This window comes from Polypterus senegalus, chromosome 2, assembly GCF_016835505.1.
Source record: "Polypterus senegalus isolate Bchr_013 chromosome 2, ASM1683550v1, whole genome shotgun sequence".
Taxonomy (NCBI): domain Eukaryota; kingdom Metazoa; phylum Chordata; class Cladistia; order Polypteriformes; family Polypteridae; genus Polypterus; species Polypterus senegalus.
In genome coordinates, this window is record NC_053155.1 from 9,593,140 (window position 1) to 9,608,474 (window position 15,335).

A 15,335-nucleotide genomic window follows, 5' to 3' on the forward strand; every position below is an offset into this window, starting at 1 on the left:
ATTTTGCCCCTACAAGGGTTTTTTTTGGGAGTTTTTCCTTGTCTTCTTAGATGGTCAAGGCTGAGGGCTGTCAAGAGGCAGGGTCTGTTAAAGCCTATTGGGGCACTTCTTGTGTGATTTTGGGCTACACAAAAATAAATTGTATTGTATTGTATATCTGGTAAACCAAACACAGGGGGTGAGCGAGCGAAGCGAGCAGGGGGCGAAGCCCCCTAGTTTGTTATAAAGAAATATTTTATTTTGATTTATGTGTGAAACCATTGCTTTGTGTGCACTGTTAGAAAATTGAGTTTTTTTGAAAAAATATTTAGCCCTGGGAGAAAAGAAAGAAAAAAATAATTATGCCTAAATGAGTTAATGTTTGTTGTCTCTTGTATTGTCCTGAAAACCTTTCATCCCCTTCAATTCACTCCACTGTCACTCTATTTAATTGTCTCAGTGCTGCTCTTGGTTCTGAGTCTGTTCAAGAATATCCATAATAGTCTGAAGATATACATCTGGAATATGTGTCTTAATTACAAGTCACAATTCTGATAAAGATTTTGGCCAACAAGGTGTCAAGTGTCCAGCATCCTGTGGCTCTTAAGCTAACAGACTTTGCATTTTTAAGACTGTCTACTCATTTTCTCTTTCTAAATGGGAGGTGCTGCGCTAAACATACACCATTCTGCTGTCCTCATTTGTACGAGGAGTGTCTTTTTAATTAAAGAAGAAAATGAAAAGCTTTGACCTCCTCAAAGCAGCTCCCCTTTTCATTTAGAGGAAGTCACATGTCACTGTCCTAATTCTATGCCTGTTTAGTTTCAGGCCTCTCTTTTCTTTCACTCTCAGCTCAGATGAACTGCACACACGCACGCCTTTCTTTTCTATGCACAGAGTGAATCCTGAAGTTCCCGTTTCTGAACTTCCACAATACTTAGCGTAGATGAGAACTACCTCTTCATTAGGAGACAATTAGATTGAGGACTGGCTGATTTCATTTGAGCATCATGTCTCTGAAATTAGTGCCTCTTGTTTGTCTCATTATTAAACATGGACATCTTCATTATGTCTAAACTGGGAGCACAGGGAACATCTGGTGAAACAGATGAAGGCCTATTAATTCTTCTACCTTCCCGAGTGAGATCCAGAAGTTAGCATCAGCCAGTCAAGGACCCCTAGATGAGACGCCAATTGGAGGCCAATCCACTTGTGGCCAATGACTGAGAGAATCTGATAAAAATGGAGACCAGGACCACCACAGCCAGTTCACTTCAGGCAGGCTACCCAGAAGGGGCTATGCCATGTGAGGACTTCCTATCTTATATTAAAAGAAGGCACCGACACAGAGGGGACACATTTTCTACGCTCTTCAAAATTATCATTCTTTAATGGCCCTTATGGTTTTTTAGTGGGTTGTGTGGTTCCTCATAGACCCATTGCTTGACAAAATGTTATTTCATTCTTCGATGGTTTCTGTACATATGACGTTGGTCCTTTGTGCTTTGAAAAACTTCCTAATATACTGAAAAAAAAATGTAATGTATTGTAGGCTGCCTAACAGGACACTAACAGATCACAAAGACCTGAACTTAGCTGGTGTTATTGTATGCAGAGAGAGCTCTTTTAAAATAACAACCCACTGGTATTTCACAAATCTGTTACCATCTAGTGATGGTTATAAAATGTATGGAGCAGATAACAGGATTACAGATCTAAATAAATAAAAGTTTTTCCTGGAACCTTCATGTGAATGGGTCATTTGGGAAACAAACAATGATTCCCCTCTGAAGGACCACTTTGGCTGTGTAGCGAGAGCCTTGCATGTGGGCTTAACTTATCAAAGAACTGTGATAAAGAATCAAGAAGAGACTCCATAGACTGAGTGACTATAAAATAAAGGGTTTTCTGTTTTGTGCCAAACAAGTCTAAGGTGTCGATCATCTGGACCTACTGAGTCCCATGGACTCTTCTAAGCATCACTTGCAATAACATCATAGAATAGCAAGAGACACCTGTGCTGATAAAGTAAGAAGAAGGAAGTGGAGACTGACCAGCTCTCTTTGAGTCATCTCCTCCAGTACACCCCACCCAGTAATGAGCTGATGATCCTTACTTGTATTTTCAGAAGGCGTCTTTATCAGTTTATGTCTACACTTGATTTTGATGCACTGCTTTGTTTCCTCCCATTCATAACAAACTAAACCTAAGCTGTTTCACTCACTCCAGGCTGGTCATAGTGACCTCCTTAAAGGTAGTCTTCCCCATGCTCCTCATAAATGTCCTTACTGGGGAGATGATGGAGTCACCCACTGTCTGTTGAACACCATAATAATAGAAGAGCAACAGCTTTCATAAGTCACCTGTACAAATCTAGATTGACTCAGGAACAGGAGGTGTGCTTTTGAAACAGTTTGACTGAGACTGATGGCACCTTCTGACTAGAGTTTGGTGTGATGAGAGGAGACAACTGGAGGGAACAATACATGAAATCATTGACACCCTCAGTCCAAAGACCAGGAAATATAAAATAACATTCTTAAATCTGTTTAATATAATTGAAGATCACAAGAGACCGGAGTTCATCCTGGCAGTATCAGCTGAATTGTAAGAAGCAACCCTGGACGGGGTGCCAACACGCCACAGTGCCCACTACTGCAGACACCCACACGAGACCAGTTTAGAATCAGAAACAGATCATGAGCCATTTAACTGGCCTATCTTTCGAAACGAAGGAGGACTGTGGGTCCAAGAGGTGGCAGAGTTAACCACAAGGCCCTGTGCTGCCACAAGAACAGAGAAAATATAAAAAGCCTGAAAACAAATCATAATATCCAAAAATAATGATTGAAAAAATTGAGAAGAAATCCATCTCATCAGTCGCCATCTGTATAGCTGAATAAGTGAGGCTGTGTTGTGTTCAGTGGCCAGTTGTCCATCATGTGAACATTTCAGCCACTAACTGTCCATGATTGTCACATCATAGGAGTAAAGAATACAAAACAGACAGAGTGGTGCACTTTAGACTTTGATTAAGACAATTAAGACAATTGAAAATAATCTGATTGAGCAAATGTGAGCAGGCATTAAAGAAACAGCAAGTGTGAGAATGAACTAATAAACCAAGAAGAGAAGGGAACTTCTTAAAAACTGTGACAGTAAATATGTGTCCTCATTGGAGACCACAGAAAGCTTTGTTCGCTTTGTAACCATTGAAGGAAAAAAAGGAATCCAGAACACCTCAGTAAATGTATTATGTGAATGGCCACCGTGTGGCGCTCAAGCACTGCAGACTGAAGCTTTCATCTCGCTGAAGTCCGTATGTCTGCCCATTGGATACGTGTCTCTTTCTGATTTATGGCATTATCAGTATAGTCAGTGACACTTCACACATGAGCCCTTCTGGGCTGCTGTCTGAGCCACAAATAAAGCGCAAACCTGCAGTTCTTACTGTCCTGTTAATCTGGTGTCATTTTTAAACAGTCAGAATTATAATGACACGACCTATGTCCTACTGTCCCTAGGTGTGTACTTGTGTGCTCCTGCCACAAGAAATCAAGTCACTGCGGACCCCTCAGCACATAGCCAGCACCCCACTGTGGATATGCAGTAACACCTCTCTGAGGATGTAAACTAAGTGCGAGTATCTGATCTGTGCATCTGCTTTTGTTTAAACCCGTATCCTAACTATTGTCTTGTTTTTGGACTGTTATGTCTTTCTCTGGCGTGTTTTCTCTGTTTTTTTTATCAGCTGCACTAATCTTAGTTAAGTTCAGATGACAAACTCAAAGTCACTTTTCACTTACCTGCTTTCACTTCTTTTCTCTCTTCTTTGTCACAGATTCTGTTTTCAGTGATCGATCAAAGAGCAGTGATCTGGAATTCATAAAGCACATCCAGTCGTAGTAAAGTCAGACCTTCACAGCTCAGGTCCTGACATCAGACTGCTCAGCTGTCAGCTTCACATTCACTTTATCATGGCAGCCATCCAGGAGGAACACACCTGAGTTTTAAAGAGACAGAAGACACAGAAAATAAATGAAAAGAAACAACTCAAATAAACTAAACATGAAACTTCTAATGGTCTACTCCACACCTTTTTTCTGCTGACAGATTGGCACAAATCCCCTCACAGATAGAAGATAGCATGAGACAGAAGGACATGTCATAGACAGGAGCTCCAGATGAGGAGTCGCAGTGGATGAAGATGGCTGATCAGCTGACGTGTTCATATAAATTAGAATTTGGTTTATTACCATGTTTAATTAGGAAGGTCTAAGCAGGTCCAACCATTCATTTAATTAAAACAGCAATCTCTGATGTACTGTATATAAAAAGGAGAGTTTGAGAAAATCAAATAAGACTGACAGACACTGAGCTGAGCTCCAGAGCAGGTGGCATGAAGGCCGAGTCACAGACGTCGTAACGCTTCATGGGGTATTCAGTTTAAAAGTTCAACCTGAACGTCACAACATAAAGCCGCCATCCAGCTTGGAACATCAACCCCAGGAAGCACTGATTAATATGAAAATAACTGAAAAGCAAAAAGTAAAAGGAAAACAACAATTATTGTAAGAGCCAATCTTAGAAAGTTAGTGCTTTAAGGTAAACTCATTTCTGTGTCTGCTTAATATGAATCGATTTTCATTATCTTGCATACAGTAGCTATTAGATTATGGTATAGCCTTCACCCCCTGTAAGTTAATATAAGATAGGATTTTCTTAGCTAAACCAGTAATACGGAGTGTGAATTAAGTCAGAGTGTGTTTGGAATAAGGCTCATGGACTGTTAGACCAATTTATAGTTTGTAAGTGGGACAGGCAGACAGTTTTCTGACCCTTTAGAAATGATTCAACTGTATGAACAAACTTAAACAACAGAAGAAGATATATAAACTTTAAACAGAACTTTCTTAAACTTGAACTTTTCTTTACTTTGCAATATTTATTTTTTCTCTATTTTTGTGTGAAATGTTTTACTTTAAATTTAACTAAAGCTTTTAAAAAAGAAGATATTTTGTCTTTGGAATCATTTCAAAACATCACTCTTTGCCAGAATGCCACCAAGTGTACTAAAACTGCAGAGTTTTAGTAATTTTGGGTAAACGCCGCTACAATTGTATTCAGAAAATGTGTAAAGTAGCTCTGAGGCTAAGGATCTGCGCCGGTATCTGGAAGGTTGCCATTTGAATCCTCATTACTGCCAAAAAGAGATTGTACTCTGCTGGGCCCTTGAGTAAGGCTCTTAACCTGCACTTGCTCCAGGGACACTGTACCATGGCTGATCCCACTCCAAGACCCCAAGGGGTACGTGAAAACTAACACATTCATAATACAAAACATTGCACAAGGCAAAATAAAGAACATAAAAAGGTAGAAAAAAATAATGAGCTCCTGTGCTGTGTGAGGACTTCTCCTACTTGAACAACAAATGTTGAAAATGAACAAAAATGAACACTCTGGTCAGATGTCCAGCATCCACTATTCTCCTTCATTGACCTCACTGATCTGTGATGGCCACCTTGGTATGCGACGTTGTCTTATGGTGGCATTGATGGCACTTTCTGCCATCAAGTGACAAATAGAAAAAAGAAAAGAAAAAGCAAGAATTACATTTTAAGGCAACAGATCTAAATCATACTACATCTAAATTAGAACATTTATAACATTATTACATTAAAATGCACTGTTAGTTGCTCTTTATCACTAGAATTACAAGAGTCTATGAAAAAACTTGTAGATCCGGCCCACCTTAAATCCGTTCGCACCTCTCCACCAGCGTCTTTTGTCCTGTAAATGTTCTGATAAAGACAAGCAGCAAGCAGCTGGCTATTCCATCCCCCACCAACTTAGAACGTGCACAAACTTCTCCCAGCTCATGCCTTGATTGATTATCTGGGAGTGAAGTGGAGTTTTAGAGTGGAAATAATAGATCATTACCGTAGATCCCGTTATATAAGCCGAGAATTTCATCCTAGATTTTTGGCTTGGAGTTTGGGGGTCGGTTTATACAACGAGTATCGTTTCAAATTCAAGTTTTCCAGCGCAATGCCGGTTTTGCCAATGAATACGGAAGTAAATAATAATGAAACCACAGAGCCATCTTCAGATGAAGAAGTAACTTTGCATGCCGGTACTTTAAATTAAATAAAGAATTTATTCAAAAAAGTGTTTTAGTTGTTGATTTTATTAATAAAATTTATAATAAATTATCGGGAAGTTCAAAATAAATTTTTTTTATTTTGATTTACGATCAACATCTTGCGTTACGAAACGGATGCGGTCACGTGTATCCGCTTGCACGATTGTAAACAAACAACCGGGAGCGTTAGTAGTGTCAGTCAGAGCCCAGATACATGTGCTTGTGGATGTAATTTCCTCCTGCTCCCTTACTGCAGCCCAAAGATGTCAAATTAAATGGTGAGTACAGTATGAAATTGTTTCTAGAATAGAATGCCTTTTATTGTCACTATACACATCTACAATGAGATTAAAAGCAGCTCCTTCAGTGCAGAAAAAAGTTCTGTATAGGGCTTGTATGGTTGTTTTTTAGCCTTAGCATAACGGCGTATCTGCTGCCCCGCTTCTGCTTTCTTTCCCTCCTCCGTCTGTGTCGTCTCCTAGACCCGACAACAATCCCCGGAGAGCCCGCTGGTCTCGCTATGTTGTCTGGGATGTTTTGCGTGTGATGAAAAACACTCGAAACAGATGTCTGGCTCTGGACACCGATGTCTATAAGGTTCTGAATGGTGTAGCGGATGTTCGCCGAACCGATCGTGCACAACAAGGACAAAAAAAAAAAGTACAAAAATAACAAAAAAGTGCACTGAAAAGGAGAGCCCTGAGCCGCTGCGACCATGCGCGCCGCCATGCTCCTAGCTTAATCGAAGAAGGCTAGGCACTTTTTATAACTTTTTGGTTAGTACATTAGAAAAATTATTGGTGTTTTGGTAAATTATGCACATTATACAACCCTTTTTTATTATGAAAAGGTTAAGTAAGTGTTGCAGTGGGAAGTTCGGAACGCATTATGGGTTAGCCTTTGCAAACGAATTTAGTTCGTAAGTCAAGGGTCCACTGTATTCCGTATTTAGGTTGATCAAATTTATAACAAGTCTCCGGAAATCCACTCGCCGATGTACCGTATTTGCGTATATAGTTTCAACACAAAGGTTTCAATTCACTGGGAATAACTAGAGATGTGAGTGGTGTTTTGAGATAATGGAACTGGACATTCTCTGATCTGGAGGGATTAAAGCTGACACACAAACGCTGGTGAATCTGCCTTCTTTGTATCTCACTGTCACTTGTTTTTTTTTTTTATTCACTTTTATTAAGTGTTCCTGCTCATGCTGAATAAGTATGCACCTTATGGTCTATGATGTCAAAAAAAAAAAAATAGAGACATAGGTATATATGATATTTGGAATTATTTGTTTTATGACCTGTAGAGTACATTTCGGAAAACTTTTTTGCACAGAGAGAAGTGTGTACATTATAACAGGTACACACGTTGTAAATGTAGGAAGGATGATCCTTGCGTGTGTGTTGACTGTTAACATTTGAATCTAATGATTATATATAGCGCTGAAGTTACTGATCTGTACTATTCCTTCCTCTGTATGTCCTGGAGTACAAAAGAAACAGCATCATATAGCAACATGTGGGGACTGGCAAGATCGGGGAAAAAAAAAACCACATGGTCACTGATTACAAACCGCAAGATGTTATGCAAATGAATATGAATACAGTAATCCCTCCTCGATCGCGGGGGTTGCGTTCCAGAACCCCCCGTGATAGATGAAAATCCGCAAAGTAGAAACCATATGTTTGTATGGTTATTTTTATATATTTTAAGCCCTTAGAAACTCTCCCACACTGTTAACATTATTAGAGCCCTCTAGACATGAAATAACACATTTTAGTCAAAAGTTTAAACTGTGCTCCATGACAAGACAGAGGTGGCAGTTCTTTCTCGCAATTAAAAGAATGCAAATATATCTTCTTCTCTTCAGGAGCAGAGAATTTCAGAGAGAGAGAGATCGCTCGCAAAGAAAAGCAAACAATCAAAAAATCAATAAGTGTGTTTTTGGAAGCACCGCGATAAAGCGGCCGGCATTTCTTAGAGGTGCGTTCGTATACACTAGGCAAACAGCTTCTGTGCAAACAGCACCTCTGCTCACACCCCCTCCGTCAGGCGCAGAGAATGTCAGAGAGGGTGAGAGAGAGGCAGAGACAAGCAAACAATCGAGCACCGCACGGGAAGCACATCGTATATCACTGAGGATTTTTAGTTAATATGTAATACATGATCTGATTAGGTAGCTTCTAAGCCATCCGCCAATAGCGTCCCTTGTATGAAATCAACTGGGCAACAAACCGAGGAAGCAAGTACCATAAATTAAAATACCCATTGTCCGCAGAAATCTGCGAACCACCGAAAAATCCACGATAGAGTGAAGCCGCAAAAGTAGAAGCGCGATATAGCGAGGGATTACTGTAATATGAATAATGTTGTATCTGTGCCACAAAGTTTTCCGAAATGTACTATACAGGTCATAAAACGAATAATTCCAAATATCATATATACCTATGTCTTTTTTTTTTTTTTTGTTTGTTTTTTTTACATCATGGACCATAAGGTGCATACTAATTCAGCATGAGCAGGAGCACTCAATAAAACTGAATAAAAAAAAATCAAGTGAAGGTGAGATATGAAGAAGGCAGATTCACCAGCGTTTGTGTGTCAGCTTTTATCCCACCAGATCAGAGAATGTCCAGTTCCATTATCTCAAAACACCACTCACATCTCCAGTTATTCCCAGTTTCAAATAAAAACTGGTTGGGGGGTGTTTAGTATGTATTGTAATTGTGATTTAAAGAGAATAAAAGTGAAAAAAAAATGGTAAATTTTACAAGTCCTATAAATGTACACGGTGTGTTACAGATGCAAACCAAGTGTATGTGTGCACTGTATAATATTAACAATAAGAGCAGCTCACTACTGAAAACGGGCAAATATAGGAGTGAGTCGGGCTCGAACCGGGGCCCCTTGAATGCAAGTCAGCAAATCTTACCGCTACGGCACAAAAGCTGTCGTCTTTTCCTAGAACCTTTTGTGAAAATATTTATTTCATCTTTGGACTTCAAGCTTCATAAATTATATAGTTTATGCCTACATTTCGTCATTTACTACTAAAATATGAAAAATATTTCTGTTTTAAAAATGTGTTTACACAGATTATTGTAGAAACAGAACACACATTAAATGCGTGGGTTCCAAATAACAATCTTTTATTTCCACTCTACAATGCCACTTCACTCCCAGTTAATCAATCAAGGCATGAGCTGGGAGAAGTTTGTGCACGTTCTAAGTCGATGAGGGGATGGAATAGCCGGCTGCTTGCTGTTTGTCTTTATCGGCACATTTACAGGGCAAAAGACGCTGGCGGAGAGGTGAGAATGGATTTAAGGTGGGCCGGATCTACAATTTTTTTCATAGGCTCTGGTAATTCTAGTGTTAAGTCGTAAAATATTTCACAGTTTTACCATGAACACTACCGGCCTTCAAACTAACATCTCAGTACTTGTCAAGCTCGCCTTTTCAATGTGCTGATATCCCATCATTGACCTGAGTGAGGAGAACTTTACTGTGTTATACACGACAACAAACTTGATTCACTATTTTTGTGGGTTCTTTTCTATTTCACTGATTTACATCAACTGAACTGCTCCCTGTTGTGTTGTCAGTCTGTCTTTATAGGAAGAACCACCTGACAGTGGTGGGTGAATCACATGTGGCTTCAAGTAACTTAAATGACTTCAGTGTAGTTGGTCTTCTTTATTTATCAGGCATCTTTCTTAAAGACAAGTTGTGCCACATCAAGATACTGAAAAGAGAATCAGAATAGAGGAGACCTGGTAACAGTTTATAAATACTGTATTACTTAAACTTTAGTACTCTAAATTTACCCAAAGACTTAGTAAAGTTTATCTAATCTAATCTGATGACTGACACCAGAGATGCAGTCTGAACATCTAATCAGCAGCTCTAGTCAGGGTGTGCTAAAACTGAAGTGGTGAGTCTTTAGCCTGAGATTAAAGGGGCACCTCTTATAGTAGCCAACAAAACAATCCATAGCTTTGTTGTTCTGTAACTAAAAGCTCGACCTCCCAAAGGTTATTTTATGAATCCTTAGATTGATAAGCAACCCAGAATCGTATGTTCTTAATGTGCACTCTGATTTGTATGTAATGATAAGCTCAAAGGGCGGCATGGTGGTGCAGTGGTAGCGCTGCTGCCTCGCAGTAAGGAGCACTGGGTTCGCTTCCCGGTTCTCCCTGCGTGGAGTTGGAGTTTGCAGGTTCTCCCCGTGTCTGTGTGGGTTTCCTCCGGGTGCTCCTGTTTCCTCCCAAAGACATGCAGGTTAAGTGCATTGGCAATCCTAAATTGTGCTGTTCCCTGCGGTGGGCTGGCACCCTGCCTGGGTTTGTTCCTACCTTGCGACTTGTGCTGGCCAGGAGTGGCTCCAGCCGTAACCCTGTAGTTAGAATATAGTGGGATGGATAAGCAAGCTGGACCATTTAACACTAGAATTACCAGAGCCTACGAAAAAACTCGTAATTCCGTCCCACCTTAAATCGCTTCTTAAATCCCTTCACACCTCTCCGCCAGCGCCCTTTGTCTTCTAAATGTGCTGATAAAGAGAAGCTAGGAGCAGCCGGTTATTCCATCCCCCCACCAATTTAGAACGTGCACGAACTTCTCTCAGCTCATGCCTTGATTGAGTATCTGGGAGTGAAGTGGAGTTTTAGAGTGAAAATAATAGATTGTTGTTTGGAACACACGCATTTCATGTCTGTTCCGTTTCTACAGTAATCTGTGTCAACACATTGTTAAAACAGAAATGTTTTTTATATTCTAGTAGTAGATGACAAAATGTAGGCATAAACTATATAGTGTATGAAGCCTGAAGTCCAAATAGCAAAGAAACATTTTCACAAGAATAACACAATTGCACTTTTATTCAAAAATATAACTGCAGAAACAAAAAGCCGCCTTAACATGCAACATTGACACCAGTTTATTGTTACTGCCTCTGTGGTTCAATAGACTCAGCCCCCGCTTGGGAATGAAGAGGTCACGAGTTCGATCCTGCGCCCCTCCGTTTTGAGAAGTAAACTGCTCTTAGTCTTACTGTTTTAGAATAAAAGCATACATTTGATTTCAGTCTGTAACAGCCGGTGCAATTTATGATCCTTGTATAGGTTAGCTTTTTTTTTTTTTAATTCACTTTTCATTCTCTCAGTCGCGTTTAGAATCAATCCATACAACCCCATCTGACACGGCTGTTTTCACTAAAGACGCGCTATAGCTCTGCAGTGTACCACGATGCATACTAACGAGATTCGATCGTGCACCACATGAACTTACGGTTGGTTACCTGACCATAAAATGTTTGTATCATGTTTTCCTGGCACACGAGTTGAAGATGTAGAAAAAGTAGCCCCAACAGTCCTTGAGAAACACAAGGGCAGGACTATCATTGTCATCCACGCTGATGTCAGTGACATTTAACATTGACAGTCAGAACATCCTCATTCAGGCAATGAAGGAGAGGACCCTAGCTGTGAGAATCACTGTATCAGTTCCACTTCCCACACTAGTCAGATCAGATGAAACCTACAGTTGACTCCTGACCCTAAACACATGGATGAGAACCTTCTGTGAAAGGCAAAACATTGACTTCTTTGACAACAGGAACCTCTTCTGGGTGAGACCGCTTTTCTACAGACATGATGGCCTTCATCCAAATAGATTGGGCTCCTGGATCCTCTCTGACAAGTAATCTGTCTCTCTTGACTACGTAATTTTAGTCCTAATGTTTACTATAATGCTGTGTTAGGATATGATCATTCTGTAGTGAGTTCACCTATAGATGTGTATTAGACTGTATTAGCACAATAATAATGAAACCTGGACAAAGAGGTATAAATACAAATAGCTTAATTACCATTTCGCCTTTAGAAATGCACTGTATTAGAACTATAACAACAAACTATTTATTAAAAAAATCTGCACAAAATGGCATAAGCATGTATAATTTAAATACTATTTGAGCTGCTTTAACACTCCCAGTCAGTTTTGATGTTTCAAGATCTTAAACGTGGCTTTACTAACTATTACAGCATTAATCAGCAAGACTTTTTATATTAACAACCTTATCAGTGATAGGAAAGTTGACTTTCTCTCACGATGCGAAACGTGGCTCAGTTCAGATGGTGCAGCAGTGTTAATTGAAGCAGCACCTCCAAATTACAGTTTTCTTCATTCGGTTCACCAAGGAAAAAACTGCAGCGGCTTAGTGAGTATTTACTAGAGCTGATTAAACTGTAACAATATCAGCTTTGGTACTTTCACATCTTTCAAGTATCATGCTGTTGTTATTCAACAGTTATTCAAGGAGTGTTGACCTCTCTTGTATTGACCATCTATAGACCTCCAAAATCTAATGTCTCTTACTGAGGAATTCTCAGACTTAGCTTCTTTAATAATAACTAACTATGACAGGTTCCAAATTGTAGGCAGTTTCAATTTTCACATGGCTAGCCAGTGTGACCCGAAAGCAAGAGAATTCCTGAACTTGCTGCACTCTTTTGATCTCAGTCATCACTTCAGCCCACCCACACATAAGGCAGGACACATGCTGGATTTCATGATTTCAAAAGGATTAAAAGTTGATGTGAGTAGGTCATAGAGATTGGTATATCAGTCCATTTTTGCATATTATCTAATGTAGAAATTCTGATAGCTAAAATTAATGAGAAGCATATTCTTAAAACACATTATTTTGATAAATCTGCTGCTCTAATGTTTGGTAATTTCCAAATCAATCAGTCCGATTGTTGTGCTTACCTTAATAAAGCTAACAGGGCTAACAGTGAAGTGGAAAATTGTAATGCTAAGGTGAGAGCTGCAGCTGACATAGCAGCCCCTGAAATGACAGTTAAGAAATCCTCCATCATACTGTGTCTGATTTAAAGAGGATATGCAGGAGAATTGAGCATAAATGGAGAATAACTGAACTGATAGTCCACTATGAAATATTGAAGGCACAAATAACTGAATATAACAATGCAGTCAACCTTGAGAAGGCAGTCCTATTTCTCTAAAATTAAATGATAATGCTTGTAATCCATGACTTTTATTCTCAACTCTTGATCATCTTCTAAACCAGCTAACTCAATGAAATGCCTCATAAAAACTACTAGTGAAACCTGAGAGGCTACTGTCATATTTTATAAACACAGAATAAATATTAGAAATAATAAAGTACATACCCCCAAAGTTAATACTGTTAATCCCCAGCATGCCCTTTTAAGAAAATTAAATAACTTCAGTCAAATAGATCTACCTGAATTACGCAGAATAATTTATCAATTGAAACCCTCCACCTGTGTCCTTGGCCAGTCCAAAAGTCTCCTAATGTCCTTAATGATGGTGTACTTGACAAAGTGAACTCATCATTAGATATTGGGGTCTTCCCTGACTGTCTAAAGGCTGCAGTTATTAAACAACAACATCAATTTATTTCTTGTAAAACCCAAAATGTTTTGACAGCCCCCTAGCCTTGACTTCCCAAGAAGACAGAAGAAACATTCCCAAAAAAAAGACACTTGTATGGGAAAAGATGGCAAAAATCATGGGAAATGCAATTCAGAGAGACCCTCTTCCAGGTATGTTGATGGTGTAATGGCTGACTGACTGACCGGCTGACTGACATCTAAGTGAGGAGAAGTTCTTGCCTGTATGTCAGCGTTTTTGATTCAATTCCCATGAATTACACTTAATTACGTTGTGTGAAGGACTTTGCATGAGTTTGGGGGCTTTGTTTCGTCATCACTTCTGTCCTAATTGACACTTTAGTGAAGTGTTGCTGTCTGTACGAGTGTTTCTAGCTCTCTGTGCCAGTGTGTATTTATTTTTGTTACACAGGTGGTCTGTTAATATGAAGTCCATGTGACGTCCCCTCGTCTCTCATGTCATGTCATCACTCACACTTTTATTTGATTAGCCCTCAAAAAGAAATGAAGGTCAGTAACAGACCCTGGGTGGGGCACGAGACCACTGATGGACACACACTCACATTCACAAGGGGTCTGTTTAAATTCACCAGTCAGAGTAACCAGCACTACTGATGAGCCGGTGGGCCTTTTTTTTCCCACACCCACCAACTTTCAGATTAATCAGAAATAAAATCATGAAAGTATTGACTCAAAGCTGCCACTTTAGTGATGAAGCCCAACGACATCTGAACATGAATTCAATGAACATTTGCTAAAATATCGGAGACAATCCAAATGAGACTAATTTATTGTAAAATTCACGCTGTAACGGGTCTGTCTTTACCACACAGTTAATGAAACAGAAAGCAACAGAAAAAAGGCCATCAGGCACTCGTTTTTAGTGCTTCTTTCCATGTGAATGTTTAACTTAAATGAATTAAACAAGACATTGTGTAGCCGTAAATAGTTTAAGGAGTTTGCCTTCACTTTCATTTGAACTCTGATCTTGCACAAGTGTGAGTTTTAGCAGCCCAAAGTCAAAGGGAGTCCCCATCCTGTCCTGTCCTGTCCTCTCAGTCAGCCGGGTGTTAATTCTGCAGCATGGTCTGCTCTGCTCAAATTCCACTCGCTGCTAGCACTTGTTGTAGTGACAGACCCCCAACACCGCATATTGGGACGCCACTCCACCACAGGGCACAAACACTCAAATAATAACATCAGTTATAATGCTGACCAGTAACTTTACATAACGAATTAGACACAGCATCTTGTGCGTCTCCATTTGTTTATTACGACTAGCCATGTTATTTATCTAAGACGGGTTGAAATCTAAGAAATCAATGCCAACCTTCAGTGTATTGAGATGAATTGTTTGCAGGGCACCATCTATTGGACTCTATTGGAAAATGCATTGTGTCATTCATTCCAACAGATGGCACATTACTAACATTAGCATTACTTTTACAACTCCCATATCAGATTTTTGCAGTCTGGTATCTCTGCAGCCTGGAGCTTTCACCCTGGAGCTCCAAGTGGGTGGAGTTAGTCGATTTAATTGACAGACGTCAATATTTTAGTCAGATAAGCCTTCCAAAACCATAACATTAACCTCACTGTAACTGTGTGAAGCTCCGGAGGTCTGTAGGTCGGGGGTCTCTACAAATAGTGCCCTTCTGCGTCTTTTTTATGTGAAGTCTTACTCTGATATAAAACCGAAGAGAAGGGGCTGGGTGGTCAGGTCCCTCTAGAAGTTTCATGATCATCTTACCAATGTATAAAACAGAAGAGTG

The 15,335-nt window shown here is 39.7% G+C and overlaps 1 long non-coding RNA gene across 1 annotated transcript in view; it reads right to left on the reverse strand.

Moving 5' to 3' along the window:
* LOC120522405 overlaps positions 1-15,335 on the reverse strand; it is a 43,560-nt gene that overhangs the window by 12,568 nt on the left and 15,657 nt on the right. Inside the window, exon 2 of the long non-coding RNA XR_005632363.1 lies at positions 3,786-3,982. This is a non-coding gene — a long non-coding RNA (uncharacterized LOC120522405). The remainder of the gene's footprint in view (positions 1-3,785; positions 3,983-15,335) is intronic.